We start from the raw sequence: 18,584 nt of genomic DNA on the forward strand, positions 1-18,584 counted from the left end.
AATATGTCATGTTTAACTATTACCTCAATAATATTATACTTTAACACTGCTGCTGTAGCATTAAGAAGCACATTATCATCAACAGATATTTCTTATGCACCTAATTTGCACAAGGTGAAAGATGTGTGTAAATTTATATTTAAGTAATCTTTCATAATATGAATGCTTTAATAAGTTTTTGTATTTTATATTACCCTATTTTCATTTCCTAATATATTCTATATGTAATATAGAATTTTAAAATATTTTAATATAATTTAAAAATTTTTAACTGTTTGGCCACCATCACACTTCACTGGTTTGTAAATTTATATAACACCTTTGAAGAGTAATTTGGCAATACACTGTGCTTTGTTGGATCTAAAACGTCATTGATCTTGTAGGGGCAGCAAAATTCCACCTCCGTCTTCTTAGGGTCCCAGCTGAGTCCAAGAATTAAATTGACATAAGACAGATCAATAGGAGAAAAGCATGCAAAATTATTTAGTACAAGTTTTAGGTGGCACTGGAGGTATCATAAACAAAGACCTGAAGAAACACAGTCACTTACTTATGGATAAAGAATAGTAAGTTATGAAGAAACCATAAATTATTTGGGGAGATAGAAGAGTTAGTTTATCACGTTATGTGTAAACTTCTTGCTCTTGATTTTGTACTTGAGGATAAAGATGTTGCATCTTTTACATGGGAATCTCATCTGCTGCTTTTAAGAAACAGCACAAAGATCAGAGTACACCAACTGTTTTTCCATTGCCTTTAACTTAAATAGTCAGTATTTTAACTACATTTTCCTCCCTCAGGAACTTCCCTAGAAGTTATTAAAAAGCTGAATCACTAGCTGTGAAGATAAAAATCAGGTGAGTAGCAAAATATCTGCAAAGGGAGAGAAGAACATTAATTGGAGCAAGCAGAAGATAACAATTCTAAGTATATTGTCCCAAATCTTAATGGATCAGTCTTAGTTATGAGAATAGTTCAGTCCAGTTAAGCAGCTGTATCTCATTTTAGGAGGCAGTGTTGTAGGTGGGCTCCCATCTAAGTTAGGCCTCTAGATGATGTGAGCAAACAAGTGTTATATAGGAGGCATTTCTTTGGGGGGGAGAAAAAAAGGAAAAGTGTAATAGTTGGAGCAAGTTGTAAACCCAATTTTTGAGTCCAATGGGCAGTAAGTTGAGAAGATGTTTAAATGCTGGGCTCTAAGCATCTTTAGATCGAGGAGTGAGGACAAGTAGTGGCAATTGTGATGAATTTCCTGGTTTGTAGTCTGAATATCTCTGGTAATGCCATTGGGTGTTCTGATGAACTTTCTAAGTGATCTGTATAGCAGCAGGCATGAAAGTTGTTCACACATGATCTCATAGAATGATTTCTCCGAAGTTTATATCAGGTTGTCCATTTCAGCTTTCAGGGTCTTAGGAAAAGGGCAATTTTAACTTTTTAGTGATTTCAAGTCAGAAGGATGGGAGAAATTTGGAAATATTAATTTGGAGAGTTGTAGTCAAATATTAGAGGAAACTAGTAATATGAGTATTTTGAAAATAGTAATATTAATAACAACAAATATAGCTCAAAGAAGGTTAAATATAATTTATTGTTTAACAATGCATATCATGTACATTTAGCATACCAAATAAGCCTAGTTTAGGATCTCTCTTTTTAGAAGGAGAGAGGATAAATGCTTTTGAGACATTTCAGGATCCCATTTTGAACACTTCTGGTCGGGTGCAGTGGCTCGTGCTTGTAATCCCAACACTTTTGGGAGGCTGAGGCAGGTGGATCACTTGAGGTCAGGAGTTCAAGACTACCCTGGCCAATATGGTGAAACCCCGTCTCTACTAAAATACAAAAATTAGTTGGGTGTGGTGGTGGACACCTGTAATCTCAGCTACTTGGGAGGCTGGGGCAGGAGAATCGCTTAAACTTGGAGGCAGAGGTTGCAGTGAGCTGAGATTGTGCCACTGCACTCCAGCCTGGGCAATAGAGTGAGACTCCCTCTCAAAAGAAAAAAGAAAAGAAAAATTTGATTTCAGAAAGTTGTCAAAAGTGTCAAAATGTTTAAACGCTTGATTAAAGAGGATCACAATTAACTGTGAAACCATACCAGAGTAACAAAAGATTTTAAAGGCAAATATGGAAACTTAAAAAAGGTTGTAGGGAAAAGCTTAACTTCTTTAACAGAGAGGGCTCAGTTTTTTAAAATTGTTGAGACCTTATAAAAGACAACATGAAGCACAAGAAATTATTTTGAAAAAACACAAAATCTTTGTTTTGTAGGCAAATTATTTAAAAGGTAAAATGGTTTTATAATTTTCTTATCAATGTCAGACTAATCTCCAAGTAAACTTTGTTCTTTTAACAGAGAAAACCAAATTCTAGTTTTACATCAGTTTACGCCTTATATTAAGGCTTATTCTAAAAAAACTTGTAGTAAATTCATTCAATTTACTCAGCTTGATTATATAAGATTTCCTGTTTTGTTCTCTTTTTGACTTTCTGTATTCTTTCAGTTTTTATCTTTTATTCATTGATTCTTTCTGAAACAACCTTTGAAATACCTCTAAACTAAAGCAAAATTACTCTTTCCATAACAAAAATATATCTTTTATATCTTATAACTTTTCTTACCAAAAATATCTTATTTTCCTTGTGTACTTTGTATACAAAGTTGTTTCCCCTATTATTTCTAGTAATTTTGAGTATATACATTAATTAGATTCTTAACTCCTAGTGACTTTAGTTTCTAGTGAGAACTCGGAAGCAAGCATTGTCTTTCATAAATCAGTGAATATATTATTTCTTAATTTATGGAAATAAATGCTGTCTTACAGCACAATTTGTCAGTGTGGCACAGGATATGTTTATTAATAGACCCAAATATTTTTTGTTCCTCTGTAACAATAAGTCAAACATAGACAAACTTATTTTCAGCAATTAATGTTTGAGTATTATATTTTATTTGGAAATGATCTAGACATTCCATGAATATCCATCATTTCAGTTAATATAACTTAAGGTTTTAAGTCACTGAAAAGATTCTGGAAACTATGTTTAGGTAGACATGGCTTATAAAACATATCAGTGTTGAAAAGTTTATTTATAAACTGTTCTATTTACATTTACATTTATTAATTTACTTTAACAATTATACTTGAATTGTTTGTGAACACTTCATGAGACATTACATATCATCATTAACTTACTGTTTTACTGACTGTTTTTATCCTTATCTATATATATTAGGCAAGTATTAAACACTATTGAAGTAAAGCACCTACGAAGTTAAACATTCAGCCTTTCCTTTTTCTGTTTTACTGTCATGCTCGACATACATTAGGTAATTTACTTTTATTGTACATTTTATTCTTATATTGAATTTATAATTTTACAATCATACATATGTAAGATTTTTTATTAGTAAATCCAGGTAGAATAAGTTGTATGCATTATATTTAATGTTGACAGTTCTGAAGGTATGCCTGCTTTAATTAAACCACTAACCTTAAACTAGCTTTTTTTTAAACCAGGGATTATCTCAGATCTCATGACCTTAAAGAACATTTAGGTTAGTTTTTATTTGTCCTGAGATAATACTTTATGTAAGCACTTATTTTCTTGCTTTAAAACATATCTTCCCATAGGTAACAATAGGACAGTTTTGGTGGTATTTTTCTTTGTTTGTAGAATGAGAGCTATCCATAAAAATACTTTCAGTTAAAAAAAAAAAAAAGCAAATCTACTAAATAATTATACCTACTTTAATTTTGACTAAAAGCTATTAAGCTTTTTTTATGGCTTAAAATCAGGAAGTCTTTTCATCTTAAATGCAAGAATGTGTTCCAAAGAGGGTGCAAAAGATGCAGTCCACCTCAAGATCCAAAGTTACTCCTAAAAATAGCCTGAGAAAGCCAAGCCCTCCATTGTTAACAAGGCATGGAAGGTTGAGACAATTAAGACAAATTCTCCTGAGAGATGGCATGGTCAGTCACACTAAGAGACACTTTGTATTTTTGACACCTAGCCAGTGGGCTAGCTGAGCCGCCTGATGCAAGCTTAACAACTTGCACCCCCAATGCCTGGCAGAGAGCAGAGATAATATTTTCACTAGTCACAAAGCTGAGCTCTCAAGACATAAAATAAAAGGAGAATCTTACTGTGAATTTGCTCCTTATAACAAATAATACAAAAGAGAAACAAGGAAAACAAGGACCATTCCTGAAAGTGTGGATCAATGACCAAGGAGTAGCCAGATCCAAATTCAAAAGGGTCACAATTCAAAGAACTGATTTTTCTTCTGCCAATCTGAATTTGGAAAGGAAGGAATAAGGAAAATTTTTTTGTCTTCCTCTCTCAACCAGACACTATAGACAGAGACCCAGGATAACTGACTTTGTTAAGAATTCCTGCCTTCTGCCAGCTTTTGTCAGTTCTCCCAGGATCACCTCCTCAGGCTCCAGAGCAAGTGGAGCAACCCAGTCTTGTTTGCTTGTTTGAGATGGGGTCTTGCCTTGTTGCCCAGACTGGTCTTGATCTCCCAAGCTTAAGTGATCCTCCCACCTCAGCCTCCTAAGTAGGCATTCCTGTCTTTTAGATTCCCATCTTTATTCCAAGAAACCGTAGAAATGGAAAAACTCTACCACCATCGTCTTAGGATCCTGGCTGAGTCTGAAAATTAAATCGACATAAGATACATCAATAGAAGACAAGCACACAAATCTATTTAATACAAGTTTATATTGCACTGGCATCTTCATAAAGACATGAAGACCTAAAGAACCAGTTAAGTGTCAGTTACTTACATACTGAATTGGACAAAGAATAATTGTGAAGACACAACTAAATTATGTAGGGAGCTTCAAAGATAAGAATTCTTTTAACAGGTCTGTATATAATTCTCTTGGTCTTGACTTCTTGTCCTTGAGGATAAGGATGTTGCATCCTTCACGTGGGAATTTCATCTTCTGCATTTAAGAAACAGCACAGAGTTCAGAGTGATCTTTTTGCACCTGCTGTTTTTCAAATGCCTTTCACCTAAATAGTCAGTAGTCAGAATGTCATATTTTTTTAACTCCTTCAATTTTAAGATGCAACTTTATTTATCACTAAGGAAGAACTAAAGCTGCCGGTACTTTAACACAATAATTTCTTATTTATAATATTTGTTTTATACTTAGTTATTTTAGAATTCTTTAGACATGAATTTTTATTATTTATATTTCTAATGCATGTATAAAACGAAAAATATAAACAAACAACTTTATATTCAGAATCCAAATCTCTGTGTTACTCTTTTATTGGAGTTGTTTGTGTACACATTTCTCTAAATAATTTTGTCTCCTGTGCTATCAAGGATAAAATGTTATGTCTTTCTTTCAGTGAGAGTGGCTAAATCCCAGTATGTAAATTTTGAAATGTGTGTTCCTGATCTTGCCAGAAGGATGTCAATAGAAATTTCTCAGGGAATAGCCAAGACTGTTATTTCTTCTTCAAATGATCCCCTTTAGAGTTTGTGAACCAAAATGTGGGGGGTACTGTGATCCAGTTGTTGCTACCAGGTGTACCCACTGAGTTCACACACACAAAGGCAATGAAAACTACTGCCTAGCCAAAAGTGAAATTTAACAGCATGGGTTGGTTGTATGTTGCATTACAGATTCAGAAATTTAAAAATATTTTAAAAAGTTCATCATAGAAGTAATGAAATACAGTTTGTAATGTTGAATAAAATTTTCAATGACATATAGTTTGATCTTCTTGCTAGCAACCATCTTTTGCTAGCAACAAAAGATTCTTAGAAACAATCTTTTTTTCAATATAATTGTAGTAACAATGTTACTTATATTTGAAGAAAATAAATATATTCTGTATGTCTGACTATAGGAGAATGGTTAAATAAGATGGGGTAGATTCACACAGAATTCTAAACAAGTGTACAGATTTGCATGGTTTCAATTATATGAATTAAAAAATGCCCAAGCCTTACAGTTGAAAAAAAGATAGGAAGAAAACATATCAACATGTTATCTTTATCTGTGTTTGGCATGGTTTGATATTTGTTTTTGCTCTTCACCTTCCAGTATATTGAATTTTAAAATTTTCTTTTTAATTTTTTTAATTTCTAAAAGTATATACTACTTTTATTGTTAGTTTAATATTTTTGATGTTGTATTATTATTTAATGAAAACTACAACCCCATATCGTGTAATACAGTTTTAGTTATCTAGATTTTCCATTGTTATATGCTGTAGGAATTTAAATACCTTGTAGATAGGAACGTATTTGTCAGGATGTTTAATATTTGTATTCCTTTCCAAGATCTTTAGCTGGCTGCAAAGTGTAATTCTTTCTGAAATGTAGAATATAACATTTCATTCTGAAAACATCACTGCAGATTAATTAGTTCAACTTCCTTTTTAGTTCCAAGCATTCTCTGTCTCTCCATGATTTAGAAATAGCAAGGCATGTTACTAAAGTATCACCTGCTTAGTCCTGTGAATGCATAAACAATACAGACTTATCTAAAATAAATTTTGTCTTTAACTTTCCAATGACATTTTCACGAGCTCAGATCTAGTAACTTCTCTGTTAACATTATCACCTTTCTTGTGTATAACCCTAGATTATATTTTGCAAAACAGTAACCATGTGTTTCAGACAATTCTGATTTCCAATCAGTTATTTTATCCCCATAAGTACATTAATCTCATTTTGTGCCTTGGAAATTCCAAATCCAAAAGCCATTGAAAAGGAAAGAAATATGAGACTTTCTTTGAAATCAAAATACCTAAATTTCTATCCTGACTTTGGGGAATGAGGCAGTTTTATGAAGTTTCAGGATTTCAGCAACATCCATATTCAAACACAGATATGGAAACACATATCAAAGTTTAAGAAAATGTTTCTTCTATTTACACTCTATTATTCACACTAATGTTGCCTCCCATAGTATCTGAAATAACTAAACAATCGTATTTTTCACATATATTCAGTTAAGGAAAGGATGTTAGAATCCATGTGGTATTGGAATATGGGATCATTGGACTTTGTCATCTTACCTTTGTCATATTATCTAGCAGTGCTACTGGGAAAGTTACTTATATTCTCCCAAACTTGGCTTCTTCAGTTGTAAAACAGTAAAATGATAATATTTACCAGAGCAAATAACAGGCCTTTGGGTGGATCACTACAATTTCCCTCAACTACAACTTGATAAAACATTTTCTCTTTATAGTCTTATCAGTTCATATTCTTTTGTTATTTCACCTCTGATCTAGAAATTCTGGAGAGGGTACAGTCCTTCCAGGCCTTGTGATTCTTCACAGTGTGCTGTGTTACATAACAGAAACATGCCTCATGAGTAAGATAAAGGTTTCCAAACTGGTTTTGCCAAAAAGTGTTTGGGGATACTTTGTGTGTGCCATCTGTAGTTGCAGATACTGCAAAGTCAAAAACGCTTGTAAACATGGTGGTCAGGGCACTGTCTTGACTCTTGGAACAGCTGTAGGGAGATTCTTCATAGCCATAACTCAGCATGTATTGCTGCTTTTAAATGTGTAGGAAGTGATTTATAACCTCTAGATAACTAACATCTTATACATTGAGCTTAGGAGTGAAAGTTGTAATAGCTTGTCAAGCTCACTCAGTGGAAATAAAATTTTACTATGTAGTTTTCTTTTAATCTGTATTTTTCTTTGATGGAAATACGAACTTCCCCAGATGTGCCAATGCCAACAATAGAATGAACAAATATCCAGGACAAGCTGCTGCTGAATAATATTTTGGGTCATAAGGAGTGTCAGAAATCACTCTGATGTCTCTCCATCTATTAGATAAGCCACTGAAAGCTATACTTTACCCAACTCAAATCGTTTCCAGGAGAAAATATTTTAAAAGTGGGAAAAGAAAATGCTTGGTTTTGCAAAATAGTTTACTTTTAATCTTATTTTAGGTGTTCATTGACATTGGCTTCAGGGTTCACATGAATCCACTTTTATTTCAAAGTGTTTCATGCATCTCCTCCAGCACCTCCCAACCCCTAAAAACAGGTTAAGAAACATTGGTCCTATCTGAATAGGGGCCCCCTGTCTGACTGGGAGCTGATTTTCCGAGTCAGCAGAGCCGAGGGCAATTATCTGGAAGTGATGCTGCCTGCATTGGCAGCCTGTACCGAGTGGGCTGGACCCACTTCAGAGTCTGATTATACCAAAGACAAAGAATTGTTGGCATCATCAGTTCCCTGAACAAGCAACAAGTGGGCATTCCATTCCAGGGTGGACTGAGTGACCTCATGATCCTTCCCCAACTGTGAGAAAGTTACTTGTAGCTCAGCTATTAGGAAACAAAGAAAGTTTTATATTTTGTGAAAACTGTAGCTTGACAGAGATTTTTTTATTTGGTCAAAAGTTGTATTGATTGAGAAAAACTAAAAATGTCTTAAAGTACGCTTTGTTTGAAATATTAGATATATCTGTATACTCAAATTTTTTTAAATTTATTAAACACTTATTGAGCATTTGCTATGTGCCAGGCACTTTGTTAGGTACGCGAAATCCAAAAATGAATAAGACATGCTGTCCTCAGGGAATATGCAGTTTAGTGGACAGACATTTACGTATTAGGTATGTTATATATATATATATATAAGACAAGTTCAGTCGCTCTGATCATTAGAATAATATCTACTAACACAAGGAGGTGGAGTGATACAGAGGAAATATCAGGAAGTTAGAATCCCAGAGACCCGGTTTTAAATGATGACTCTATGTATGTTAGCAAGCCATGTGAATTTAAGTTATTTGGTCTTGCTGAGTCTCAGTTCCTCATCTTTAAAATGAAGCTATGACATTTTTCTGATTGTGCTGATGTAAGGATTAGACATACTATTTGTAAAGGGGTTTAGCATACTACCTGGCACAGAGTGAAAGATCAGAAAAGTTGGTCTTTTATTAATGCTATTACTTTAATAACGATAATAGTGGTTAGTGACCCCTTCTAGGGTAGGCAAAGTAAACGTTTAGGAAAAAAGTTCCCTAAGCCTTGATTAAATACCTTACTTTTGAAGAATACATTACTTTTCTATATTTACTAAGGGTAAATAAGGCAGAGTGTTAACTAAAAAGATAGCATAAAGTCAGACAGATATTGTATTTCCAAAAACAAACGTAGTGTCAATGTGTGGTAGTAATGGTTAGAGAACTAGACTAGGAGTTCTGGCTCTGGTTCTAACTCTGCCTCACAGTGACTGAGAGAAGTTGGGCAAACCTCTTAATGGAATAGGGCCAAGGACCTTGGGAGGTGTGGGACCTTGGGAGAGGCCATCAGCAGCCTCAAGCTCCATCCAATCTAGTGAAATAGTGTATCTGCTATGCAATGGTGTCTGCAAAACCAGTTCTCCAGCTTTCTGGCCAGGTTGCCATGCCAATGCCCTACCTGCATGTAAGATCCAGGGCTGCCACCGTCATCCTACTTTTACAATCTCAGTTTCTTCTTCTGTAAAATGAAAATAATGCCAGTCCAACTACTTTAAAAGGTTAGTTGAGAAGATGAAATTATATACATGCAACTATTTAAATAAACAATACCTTTTACTAATGTTTTCAACTCCTAGCCTCCCTGAGTCTACGTCACTGTGGGGTGGGGGCTGCTTGTTAAAAGGGCAGACTCCTGGGTCCCATCCTTGACCTGCTATATGAAAATATTTGAGAATTGAGCCTAGGTTTCTGCGTTTTAACCATGGCCCTGAAATGATTCTTATACACATTGAGTTAGAGATATTTTGCCTCATTCAAATGTGTTATATAGTTACAATTAAAATATTGGATTGCGACCGGGCACGGTGGCTCCTGTCTGTAATCCCAACACTTTGGGAGGCCGAGGCGGGCGGATCACCTGAGGTTGGGAGTTCGAGAGCAGCCTGACCAACATGGAGAAACCCCGGCTCTACTAAAATACAAAACTAGCCAGGTGTGGTGGCACATGCCTGTAATCCCAGCCACTTAGGAGGCTGAGGCAGGAGAATCGCTTGAACCCGGGAGGCGGAGGTTGTGGTGAGCTAAGATCGTGCCATTGCACTCCAGCCTGGGCAACCAGAGTGAAACTCCATCTCAAAAAATAAATAAACAAAATAAAATAAAATGTTGGATTGCACATGGAAAGGGATTATCCTCAGAACTAAAGTTTGGAAACAGTAAGTGACCTGCCCAAGGTTACTTATGACGTGGTACAAAAAGGACCCCAATCAATCATCTGTAAATCTAGCTCTCTTTCTACAACATCGAGTTTTTTTAATGAAAGGATTATATGAATAAAAAGAGATAGCCTGATGAAAAAATCACCACTCCATGCTAGATATTGGCAAGCAGTGGTGGGTCTGAGAGCCTGGCAGGGATGGTTCTCTAAGGATCAGACTAAAAACAGCACCTGGTGGAATCTCAGCACCTGGTGGAATCTCAGCACCTGGTGGATCTCAGCATCTGGCTGCTACTTCCTTTTTGTGTTCTCCTCTAGAACATGTGTTCCCCGGGGAAAACGAACAAATACTGAGAAAATGGGGAAGTTCTACTTCATGTACTCTTCTAAGACTTCAACCTCAGTAGCTTAACTTCCCAGCACAGATCCCAAACTGTGTGCCTTAGCATCCTCAATGAACTCACAGGGGATCACAGTGTTATTTGTAAATTCCAAGCTGAAAATAGTTCAGTTTTAAAATTAGATCATGCTAATCATCCTGTAATATTTTTGCGAGGTTGCATTTTCAGTTGTTGCTGAAATAAAAGCAGTTGCTGATAAAAAGTAGTTACTCTTAGAAAAATCCATGTGTAACCAGAAACTGAGGGTGGTGGTGTCTGAGTTTTGAGAAGTTGCCCAATCCCCAGCCAGCACACACATCCCCTCAGTAAGTAATTGAGGCCCTTTAAGAGCAAAATGACAGTATAATTTTTTTCTTTTATTTATGTTTCTGATTTTTTTCAAATGGCCATTACATTGATAAGACATAAGAATGTATTTGTCAAATTAAATTGGCCCTAACTACCTAATAAGCCTACCTATTAGGTATTTCTTTTTTCTTTTCTCTTTTTCTTTCTTTCTTTTTTTTTTTTTTTTTTTTTTTTTTGAGACAGAGTCTCACTCTGTCATCTAGGTTGGAGTGCAGTGGCGCGATCTTGACTCACTGCAACCCACACCTCTTGGGTTCAAGCCATTGTTGTGCCTCAGCCTGTGAAGTAGCTGGGATTACAGGCATGCACCCCCAGGCCCGGCTAATTTTTGTATTTTTGGTAGCGATGGGTCTCACTATGTTGGCAGGCTGGTCTCAAACTCCCAACCTCAAGTAATCTGCCCACTTTGGCCTCCCAAAGGGCTGGGATTATAGGCGTGAGCTACAGCACCTGGCCTATTAGGTATTTCTTTTGGCCTGAGGCATATGATAAAAATACTGAGACACTAAGGGTATCACAAAGCCATATATTTTGGGTACTTTTGCTTTGGAAGAGGAGTTGGGTGGGGGTAGCGTGGGGAAGAATTTCATTAAAATTTTAAATGCATTTCAACAATTTTTTTCATAGAGAAAACACTCATTTCTTCTAGCATTAGAGGTAGCAGTCAATAAGCTGATGACCCAGACATTCTGGGTCCTCTTAGCTATAACAGAATTACATGGGGCTCAGGTTGCCCACCTGTGCTCAGCTATTTCTTCCTGGCAATAGGAGATAGAATCGTTCCTGACTCATCTGCGATCTGTCCCAAACCTTTCCCAACTTCTTGGTATGCACCTCAGACAAAGATTGCTAGATTCAGCTGTATCTGATTGGAGGAAGCAAAAAGAAAAGGAAACACTGCTGTCATTCTCCCCTCTCCTTGCCATCTTATCAGTACAGATGTAGAGGAATCAAGCTTCTTGGTCTTGAGGTTACTCAACATAGAGATTATCTAGCATTTATTACATTTCTTTTTCTGGGACTTTGTCAGTTTACAGAAATCTCTTGCAATATTTTTCAAGAAACAAAAAGCTAGGGAAGAATTTATTTCATATGTCAAGAATCCACCACTGAATGGAGAGAGGCTGCCATGGGTGGGAAATGTAGGGTGCTCAGTGCAGTGCAGCTATGTAGAGGACGAACACTAACTTCTTGGCTGTCTTTCTGGCTTCTCATTACTATCTCATTTTGTGTGATAATAATGCCTACCTCAGGGGGGTTTAAAAGGGCTTAATATATGTAAAACAAGTGATAGCACAGTTCTCAGCATTTTTGAAATGTCCAATAATCGTAGTAATTACATATCTTTCGAAGATTAGTTATCAAACTTTCCTGGGCCTTAGCTTTCATGTTGAACTCTACCTTATAGGTAGGTGTATTTGTTTTTGTTTTGCCGGGTGATTTTTTGTTTGTTTGTTTGTTTGTTTTTTGACAGAGTCTTGCTCTCAGAGACAGAGTCGTGATCTCAGCTCCCTGCAACCTCTACTTGGTGAGTTCAAGTGATTCTTGTGCCTCAGCCTCCTGAGTAACTGGGATTCCGGACATGCACCACCAAACTCGGCTAATTGTTTTCGTATTTTTAGTGGAGAGAGGGTTTTGCCATGTGGGCCAGACTGGTCTTGAACTCGTGGCCTCCTGTGATCTGCCTACTTCGGCTTCTCAAAGTGCTGGGATTACAGGCGTGAGCCACTGCGCCTGGCCCGGTACGTGTATTTGTAATATCAAGAAGCAGAGCTTACGTAATGTCTTAAGCTTCAAGAAAGACAACTTTGTCTCTACCTTCTTCTAAAATGAACTATTTTGGCCACTTGTTGCTTGGCTTCCTGCTGCATCAGGAATGGCCTGGGAGATGGGGCGTCCTATAGACCTCACCCTGCACTGTGGAAGAGTTGGCCAAAAGCCTCCCTTCCCACATGTAGTTCTCGTTCATCCTCGCCCCACGGTGTAAGTGATGGAGAAGTCATTTGCTTTCTTTCTATCTCTGCTCTTCATTACAAATAAATACTCAATGCACACTTTCTCCAGCACATTTCTGGGATATTTTCTTCTGTGTCTTGGCTCACACTCAAAATTTCTCTTTTCCCTTCTCTCTCTTTACTCTCTTTTTCCAAAAGTTATGCATTTTATTCATGATACTTTTTCTGATCCATCCATCTTAATGGATTCTTCCTAATCTGAAATCTCTTCACACTTATAGTCACTTAGCACATATTATATCATATAGTGCAGTGTCTTTCCCATTTTTTTTTCTGTTTATAGTTCATCTCCTGAGTCACATTCTCAGCTCCAGTTCTGGCTGTGTGACACTTCAAGTTGGTCTCCTTGAGATTCACTTATCTCAGCTGTTAAAATCCAGGATAACCTGAAATGTCTCTGCCTTTTTTATCCCTGTTGTACAGAGCCTTGAAAGTAGTAAATTCTCAACAAACACTTCAGATTGATTACAAGGGCTCACTGTGTATGTTATATACTTGAAAATGCACAGATGGAAGATACTATATAAAATGTTAGCTATTATTCTAAATTAATTCTATTCATCTGTTGAGTGTGTTATTTCCCTCAAAACTGACTTTGTTACACTGTGTTTTGCTAAAATTAAGTAAAAGCCTCTTTTTTTATATTCTTAGCATATGTTAGATCTAAAGGAAGATATAAAAGATTATTAATCTTGTTGATGAAAGGCTCTAACATGCTATCAACTAGAGGGTCAGTAAACAATAACTACTATTACAGATAACATATATCCAGTGCTTACAATGTGTCAGGCAATGTTCCATGCTCTTTAAATATATTAACTTATGTAATCTGCAAAATAACCATATAAAATAGGTAGCATTCTTATCCTTGCTTTATAGATGGAGAAACGGAGACATCATTTATGAGACTTCCCTAAACTTAGGTCTAATGTGGTAGGCTGAATAATGGCCCCTCAAACATGTTCATATCCTAATCCTCAGAACCTATGAATGTTACCTTACATCTTAAAGGGGACTTTGCAGGCGTGATTAAATTAAGGATCTTGACATGAGAAGATTATCCTGTATGTACTATCCATGTAGGCCCAATATAATCACAAGGATTCTTAAAACAGGGAGGCAGGAAGATCAAAGATGATCAAAGAAGGAAATGGGCCAGTGGAAGTCAGAATGATGTGCTTTGAATGTGGAGGAACAGGGCCATGAACCAAGGAATGCGTGCCATCTCTAAAAGCTGGGCAAAACAAGGAAATAGGTTCTTCCCTGGAGCCTCCAGAAGGAATGCAGCTCTAACAATGCTGTGGTTTTATCCTAGTAAGACTCATTTTGAACTTAAGGCCTCCAGAACTGTAAGAAAATTAATTTGAGTTGTTTCAAGCCACTAAGTCTGTGGTCATTTGTGACAGCCGCAATAGGAAACTAATACAACACACATATAGTTAGTTCTAAGGGACTTTAGTCTGGAAGTAGAACAGGCTGAAAAATATTCTTCCTGGAAATGCTAAAATAAAGGACTTACTAAAAAGTGATAAACTTAAGGGATTCTAGCCAAACAAAAGAGCTCCACTTGAGGAGTCATTTCCAGACCTTGCTCTGTTACTGGCTAGCTCTCAGATGCTGAACAAATCACCTTAGCTCTTAGAGCTTAGTTTTCTCATCTTTAAAACGAGGATAGTGGCTGGGCATGGTGGCTTATGCCTGTAATCCCAGCACTTTGGGAGGCTGAGGCAGGCGGATCACCTGAGGTCAGGAATTTGAGACCAGCCTGGCCAACATGGTGAAACCCCATCTCTACTAAAAATACAAAATTATCTGGCATGGTGGCAGATGCCTGTAATCCCAGCTACTTGGGAGGCTGAGGCAGGAGAATCTCTTGAACCTGGGAGGTAGAGGTTGCAGTGAGCTGAGATAGAAGCCACTGCACTCCAGCCTGGATGACAGAGCAAGACTCTGTCTCAAAAAAAAAAAAAAAAAAGGAAGATAGTCTACTGGTGTAACTGGGTCATTTATGTGAAAGTTATTTGAACAGATAATATATACATACTCATAGTACAGAATTGAAAAAGTTTACATGAAAAGTTGTTCTCTCACGCCTTGTCCTTCAAATGTCCAAGTCCCCTTCCCAGAGACAGTTGTTACCCATTCTCTTAAGTGTTCTTCTAGAGATTTTCCATGCATTTACAAAGGTATACATATGCATATTATTTTTATTGCACAAATGATTGCACCTTAAACATACTGTCCTGCACTTTGCTGTGAAAATGACAAATAACTTGGGGATTATTCCATATGATTTCATATTAGTGTATACTGTAACTCATCATTCTTTTAAATAGCATATTCCATTGTTTCTCTTTACCAGACCGTATTTAACCTGTCCTCTCTGGAGACGTATAGATTATTTCTGGTCTTTTGCTAACGTAAACAAAGCTACAGCATATATCTTGTTACATGTTACTTTGTATGTGTTTCAGTATATCTATAGAGTAAATATATGAAATTCTGGAGTTAAGGTATGTATTAATTTAAAAGTTTAATAAATATTGTCAAATTATATTCCCAAGTGGTGTATTCTAGTTATCTCTTGCTATATATCAAACTACTGCATATTTAGTGACTTATTATTATCTCTCACTGTTCTAGGGGTTGATGGGCTCAGCTGGGTGATTTCTGCATTTGGATGGCTGCTGAGGGAAGAGTCATCTGAATACCTTTCCCTCACATGTTAAGCACCTGGGTTAGAACAGCTATGGAGTGAGAACAAAAAGTTTTCAGCCAGCTTTTATTTACCTTAAAATAGGACTTCTCTACATGCCCACCAGCGTGTCCCAGACATATCACAGAAGCTGTGAAAAGCCACAGACATGAAGAGGCCATGCAGAGAGGAACAGTGGCCAGGTAATGTCTATGAACAGATGATCAGTGACCAGAAAGACTTCTTCAATGCCTTAGCCCTGTGTAGAAAATCCCTAAACTATGACTCATCAGGAGGTGAGGTGACAAGAAGTAGAAACCCTCAATATAAATTTCTGCCAGCCCTGCAGAATAAGGGCTGTGAATATAGCACATTAAATCATGTGGTAGACTTCACTGGTCTACATACACTCTGCTCTAAAATATAGAAATATTTCCATTTATTCAATAAGTGTTTTATTTAGTACATATTTTTTTGATAGTCACTGAAATAGCAGACATGGTTTCTACTTGTGGGACTCTAACAGGCCAGGAATTAAATAAATCATCATACTATCACCTGCTTAGTTACAATAATGAAAAATACCATGAAGGACAAGTAAAAGGTGTGCTGAGGCATTATAACAGAGACCTAATCTAGACCAGGAGCTCAGGTAACCTCTTTGACAAAATGATACTGAGGGAGAGAGGCAGCTTTTCAGAAAAAGTGCCCAAAGAGAGGTACACTTTTTACAATTTTGAAGTCGATGAGGACAGTGATGGAGTTGGACTATGTTTCATAAGAAGTTGTTGTGGAAATAACATATTTTTCTTTTGAATTAAAAGGTTTAACCGCTAAAAACTAGAAATTTTAGTTTAGCAAATGAATATGGAAGAAAATAATACAAGTGTCTTGCAAAAAATGCTTCTACAATAATTTTTTAGTGATTGTTCTAATAGCCCAAATTCAAAACTACCTAAATATCCCACGGTAGTGAATTATTTAAATAAATATGGTACAAATACCCAGTAGAGTATTACTCAGCTTTAGAAATGTGTTTGTAGGTAATTGATTAATTGATTATACGAAAAAGAGCTGAAAATAATAATATCCTATTTTATGAAAAAATTTAATACAGAGATGTATGTTGACATAGAAAATCAGATAACTAAGATTACTTCTGAGCAGTAAGGTCATTTTCTTCATTTAGCATGTCTGAATTTTCTAATTTTTCTCCAAAGTTTTGTACCAAGGGAAAAAATGAGAAGAGTACATCTTAATTTTAAAAAGTCATTAAACCTGTAATATTTTGCCTGGATATAAAAAGTCTTGGTGGTAGGGGTCATAAGACCGGGGAAAAGAAGGTGGTAGCTGGGGAGGACTTGTGTCCGTGTTTATATTCAACACCTTCCCTGAGAACAAGAAAAGATACTTTTTAACCTTCTGCCAAAAGGCAGAATCAGAATAAAAGTATGATGTTATACAGCAGGAAATTCCACTTCTGAAGAAGAGTTTCTCTGGCGGAAGCAGAGATATCCAATGGGATGAAGCTGCCTGAACACAGGGTGGGATCCCCTTCCTGCTATGTGAACAGCACAACTGCCCTAGAAGGCACAGGGATCAGAGATGGCATGAGGGACTTCTGTGTAGGTGAGTGGTAGACAGCTGCTCGGGAGTTCTTTCCAGATTTTATGTCTGTGATTTCATGAATTTCAACACCTCCCCTCAGGCCTTGCACATAGCCATGTTTGGAGTGTTTTGAGGCTCGTATTTACTGGCTCTTGGCTGGGAAAGTAAAAAGGAATGCCTGGATCTCTTATTTTTATTATGTTTTAACTTCTTCACTAGAAATCAGGCTTATGAAAAAATATGTGATGTTATTATTTTAATTTTATTTACAGGCTCATTTGATTCAATTATTCTCGTGAAAACTAGTTCCATCTTTTATTTTTGTTCAAAATCTGTCAGCTCCAGGACGTGGCAAAGGTTTACTGTCTTTTAAACATCTCATCTAAGCTTTTTAAAGAACAGCTTGAATCCAAAGTTCATGGCTTTTGGCCATAAGGAGTGGCGACAAAATAGAGGTCTCCCTTGCTCCCTTGCTTATAAAAAAAGGCATCTATCGTAACAAGTATACTTATAAGAAGTTCACATGTAATAATGATACAAATTTAAAGGTGGAGAATCTCCTGAGGTTCAGATCTTGTTCCTGTGGTTACTCTGCTGTCTGACCTGCATAGACTCTCCCACTGAGATCTCTGTGCTGAAGCATATTTCAATCATCGTGTTCTAATCTTTATTCCTCTGTTCCATCTTGGACCATTGCAAAAAGCATGAGCCATTTTGGAGCTGCATTCAAAGAAGTGTATGTGTTATTTTGACAGTGGCGCCACAGAGACGAACCATTTATTCTTGCTACAAATGGTGTGAAAAGCATGAGAGCTAATGCATTCAGTCGCTTTCAGTTTCTAGGAAAATAATGCTGTTAGTTTCTTTAGAAGCTCCTCGCACACAGCACAATGGGATACAAACTGCTGTTTTGATTGCCAGCAGGGTGGACTCTTTTAGAATACAAATTAAGTGCTGAGCTCCCCCTAGTGACAATAATATAGCTACATTTAAGTACTTTAATACCTTCGCATACTTCGGAATTCAATTCAATTATGTTTAATTCTGTTAAATTCAGTTGCTTTCATTTCCCCTTCATTTTATACAACAGGTATTTATCAAGTCAGAAATTTTGCTAAGGAAACATTTAGTAAAACTGTAATTCTAAAGGATCACTAAAAGTAGAAATTACAATAACTGAAAATACTTCGTGTGAATACAGCAGAGTGTGAAAAAGACAATATTCAAGCTCTATTAGTTTGCGTTCTTGACTGCCATCTCCTCAGTCTCCCCACTCCACTGCAGCCTCTGGTAACCTTCATTTTACTCTCTGTTTCTATGTGTTTGTCTTT

At 36.5% G+C, this 18,584-nt stretch overlaps 1 long non-coding RNA gene across 1 annotated transcript; it reads left to right on the plus strand.

The window, feature by feature from the left end:
• The first annotated feature begins 287 nt into the window (after positions 1-287).
• On the plus strand, positions 288-16,407 carry LOC126960738 (uncharacterized). The gene is made up of 3 exons (XR_007728096.1): positions 288-857; positions 12,410-12,463; positions 12,558-16,407. It is a non-coding gene; the product is annotated as an uncharacterized LOC126960738 (long non-coding RNA).
• Positions 16,408-18,584: the final 2,177 nt, after the last annotated feature.

This window comes from Macaca thibetana, chromosome 8 (genome assembly GCF_024542745.1).
Source record: "Macaca thibetana thibetana isolate TM-01 chromosome 8, ASM2454274v1, whole genome shotgun sequence".
NCBI lineage: Eukaryota > Metazoa > Chordata > Mammalia > Primates > Cercopithecidae > Macaca > Macaca thibetana.